General features: G+C 42.2%; 1 protein-coding gene across 3 annotated transcripts in view; it reads left to right on the top strand.

Annotated features, from left to right (window-relative positions):
- The first annotated feature begins 789 nt into the window (after positions 1-789).
- ZNF516 (zinc finger protein 516) overlaps positions 790-4,584 on the top strand; it is a 150,242-nt gene continuing 146,447 nt past the window's right edge. For 2 of the 3 annotated variants that reach the window (XM_069094973.1, XM_069094976.1), the window contains exon 1: positions 790-1,136. The gene's annotated coding sequence lies outside the window, so the exon portion shown is untranslated. The remainder of the gene's footprint in view (positions 1,137-4,584) is intronic. The other variant, XM_069094977.1, reaches the window with a different exon arrangement.

The following is a 4,584-nucleotide window of genomic DNA, read 5'->3' as shown; positions in this document are numbered from 1 at the left end:
AAAGACATAGAGACATAAGGGAGGGAGGGTGGGTGGGGAAGAGTGGGAAAGACTCCTTTCACATCCTTGATAGCACCAAAACTCATGGGGTTAAATTATAATGTACAGTGCGATATAAACTGTTCTGCCTTTGGCTAAATGTAGTCTGGGTAAATTGAGTTCTGAAAACAGAAAAATAAGATTTGAACTTTTGAAGGATGAAATAAAAAAAAAAAAGCCAACCAAACACAACACTACGAAAGCCATATGGCACAAATACTATTCAGAGGTCTTTCAAATATTCCAGTGTAACTGCTGCACTCTTTGATCTTGATTGAGGACTTTAATGTGTTGTTACTGTGCATTTGAATAAATCTATAAATATTTTACCAGGGAGTTAAAACACACACACACACACACACACACACACACACACACACCAAACCATATCTAATATATATGCATCTGGGACAACTTGAAACTATATCCAATTTTAAGCAAACATTTCTGGAGAATGTTATCAGTCCCCAAGTGCCCAAATTCTCTACAAATGTATAACCGACCTGTGTAGGCACATACGTGTGTATGTGTGTCTCTACATGTGTCTGTCTAGTGCATCCAGCAATTGAAACCACGAAGTAAGGCAGGGCTAGTCATCTAAAAGAAGGTACAACAAATACAAGATCGGATAATGATTCAATGCTCTTAGTGGAACAATTATTTGTTTATGAGTCATTTGGAGCATCTAGACTTTCCCCGCATTGTAGCAGAACTTTGTGCTGATGAGACAATAGTAGATAGTGTGTGCATTTAATATAGGACAGACCATTTCTCATACTGGGGGAAGACACCAACCTATACATGTGGGAAAGGCTCCAGAAAACGCCTTGGATTGGAGAAGTCCTCTCTCACACCTTCGCTCGGGGGCCACCGCAGTGACTCCTGGCCCCGGGGCGAGGCGAGATTCAGTGGGGAGGGGCCCCTTGGCGGGGACTTCGAGCGGCTGGCTCACTCGGCGTCCCCCCTCTGCCCGAGTGGAGCTGGCGCAGTCAATCATGTGCAGTCCTTTCCTTCTTGCATTCAGCGCATGGTTTCACCTTCAGATTCTTCTGTTTGTCTGCGTCCTTCCAAAAATAACATTACCTTAACTCAGCAAGGTAAGGGGCCCGGAGAGATCTCAGCACTACTCTTCTTTGGGGAGAAGGAAAAGGTGGAGGAGGATAAGTAGGGGTCGTGGGGGGGTACTCAAGGTAATGGGGATCCTGGTGTGATACGCCCGAGGGGGGGGGCTGGAGGGTTGGGGGGGGGGGACGTGGGAGGTGGGTAGGGAAACTTCGCTTTTCCAATTAATAGTTAATCTGCTGAGTAATTTGAGGACTTAAAAATGGAACTTTGGGCTGTTTGGCGAAAAGGAGATTTTTTTTTTTTTACCGCAGTGGAGGGGGGCGGAGGGGGGGGACGGGACTCTGGGCTTGAAGAAGCCTTTCGCTTTGTATACTTTCTCTCCGGGCCCCTTAGGGGGGGGGGGGGGGGGGGAGAGAAGGCTTGGATGCAACATTCATCCATTAAGAAACAAAGAGCAAATTGCCTGACTTTAAAGTAAAATGCTCGGGCTAATGAAGGTGGGTAATGGGGCTCCGAGTCTGGAGTAACCACTTAAATTATTAAGGGCTTTGCTGATAGTATTGATTCAGTGTGTGCATGAATCGCCTGATGTCCTGTGAATGTGTTTGTGGCTGTGGGTGCGGGTCTTTTTTTTTTTCCCCCTTTTTCCCCTAGTTACAATCCCATCAGCTGAGAGCACATAACTGAAGCAGACATTAAAGTAGTGTACGGCTTATTAAAGGGAAGTTGGGGCAAACTGGAGGGGGGGGGGTGGTGAGTCAGGAGTAGGGAGAGACAATTATTCATGTAATGACTCTGAAATGCTGAAAAGGGCTTGAAGGACAATGTCTGGGTGGCAATTACTACTAGAAGATGAAAATAGCCCTGTTTGGAGGGTGGGGATGGGAGCTGTTATTTTTCCTAATGTAGATACTGTATATAGATATCATGGAAAATATAAAAAAAATACAATGTTAAATAAGGTGTGTGTGGGGGGGCTGGGCTCATGTTGGAAAAAAAATGCCTCATCTTTCATTTCAAGTGAGAATTAGCATACTAAATAGTTGCGATCCTCATTTGGATAAACCACTTTTTCAAGTTTTAAGAAACTTTGTATGGGTAACTTTGTAAAAAGCTAGCCTAGTGGGGGTATTTAAAATGAGAGGTTTGTGATGGTGGAATGACAATCAGCCGTTGTTTTCTGAAAAACTAGCTAACCTCTGCAATTAAGGACCATAGAGACCCAGTATTTTAACTGAAAAGTGTTGGTCTGTAGTCAGCACCATTTATTATGAGCGTTAATAAGCTCCCAGCAGTAGACTAGGATCTTCTGGGGAATGTGCACTGTATGTGTATATATCTTACTCATTTCATTGCACATATTGATAAAGAGTCACTTGGACTATAAATGTGCAAAGATCAACTTGCTTGCACCTCTTTCTAAACATATTCATTCTGCGCTTTATTTAATCCAGATGCACAAAAACCCATTTGCTGCCTTATTGTTGGTTTACATTTTCTGAAAAGGCGACTGGTGTAACCTGTGGAATTTGAAATGCAAATAAAAGCCTGTGGGAGTTGAGGCAGAACAAATCATCATTTATAAAGTGAAAAAGATTTAATGTCTTTGAAATCATTGCAGGGGGAAAAATTGGGGGAGTGCTTTTTTAAGGAGCCGAAATGTGACGTCAACTCTTTTGGAAAAGATTTTATTTTTAATGTCTGAAACGCGGGTATGTAAAGTGCTTACAGGAAAAACAGATTACAAGATTAACATCTGTTAACATGATCGTTTATCTCCAGCCAAAAATAGGTCAGTTCTTTCTTAAGGAAACACGATTGCTGGCGCATGATTAAATAATGAAATTAGACTAATGAGTTCATAAATTAGAGAGAGGCGTGTGTTATAATCTGACTTGTGACAAAAATATTTAATTCGGAAATCAATGAAAGGTCAAAATCTCCCTTTCGGGTAGAGACCCAACTATTCACCCCTACATCGACTCCCCCTTCTCTTATGTCCCCCTAGTCCCTACGCCCCCCCCCCCCCCCCCTTTCTTTCCCCCCCTACTCCCCCCCCCCCCCCCCCCCGCCTTAGTTATTGCTAAATTGTCTCCATTTCCTCCCCTGTGAAGTAAAAGATTATTGACTGACACCCTACTTGGTAAGGGAGGCACACTCTTTCCGTGCAGATGCTTAAGTTTCTGAGGTCTACAGTTGTTTTATCATTAAATGGAAAAAAAAAGTGGCAAAGAATAGGAAACGCCGATGCAAAGTATGCCTTGATTTGCATCTGACTGCCCCCTTGTTGTGACTGACAGCTGAGACGTCCAATACGGAGCCTCTTTCTAAAGCTCTGAGGTAATTGTGTGTGTGTGTGTGTGTGTGTGAGTGTGTGTGTGAGTGAACACTGTTAAATCCTCCTAGCCCTGTGCTAATCAGTCAGGCTTCTGTATTTACACAGATTTGTGCATGACTCTGTGTGTAGATATTGCTGTACTTTAATCTATATAACTGCATGTAGATGTCCAAAATACCCTGAAAGATAACACTGCAGCTATTCAAACATGTAATCATTAAACACATAGGCATATGCTCTGCTTTCAGATTCAAGCAGAAACCTGTTAAAGTGGGAGAAAATATAAGTGATTTTATTATATTTCACAGTGGCCTTGTGGCCTTATTTGAGGAAAAAAATGAGGGCTAGACATCATAGTGTAGCAACCATTTTTCTTCCCATGTTAATAATTATTTTGTTGGTCTTAAGGGGTCTAAGATTGTGATGTGCCACCCAAGTTTAGTAGGCTGTGGCAAAAAAGTGCATAAAATCAATTGTTTAAGATGGTGAGAAAAGTCATAGTTACAAACTTCCTTGCCCCACCCCCCAAATCAATGCTGCAGTCTTAAACTTAAAAAGCTCATTGGTGGGTAAAAAGAAAGTGCTGCTGACCACTAGACCTATGAATGCTATGAATAATGGGCATTTCTGCCCGACACAATAGGCACATTCACTGAAGGAATGCCTGCCATGAACCATGCCACATTTTGTACTAGTTTAATCCAACACCCAACTTTGCTCCAAATATTGATGTTGTAATTGATTTTTTTGTTGAGTATGTAAGACATGCTGTTTGGAAGTGTTGATTGAAGAGTGCAGTTGCAATTTAGCATTTTTTTTCAAAGACTTGATTGTCACATATCTCTGGGGTTCCTTTGTGGTATATTCATATTTCTGTGTGTATGCCTCCATGTATGAATGATGATGTAGCTTAATTAAAGGACTAAATACCACAAAGTACAGGATCATTCCACATTAGCTGCAGATTAACAAGGAGCATGGCCTTCCTGACACACAGGGATCTGAGTCTGTCCAGAGAAGTATCCCTCTGCCTTTGGCTTTGTGCCACACACTTTATTGTGTGCCCTGCTGTTGGACTAAATGAGTTAACTATCGAAGGGGTTTTCATTAACTGGATTTGGCAGCCATATACTTAACTTCTC

The sequence above is a fragment of the Petaurus breviceps genome, unplaced genomic scaffold (assembly GCF_028583685.1).
Source record: "Petaurus breviceps papuanus isolate PSGF00001 unplaced genomic scaffold, PetGlider_PUasm1.0 224, whole genome shotgun sequence".
Lineage (NCBI taxonomy): Eukaryota > Metazoa > Chordata > Mammalia > Diprotodontia > Petauridae > Petaurus > Petaurus breviceps.
The sequence above is the reverse complement of the archived record's forward strand: the minus strand, read 5'-3'. Positions and strand labels throughout refer to the sequence as shown.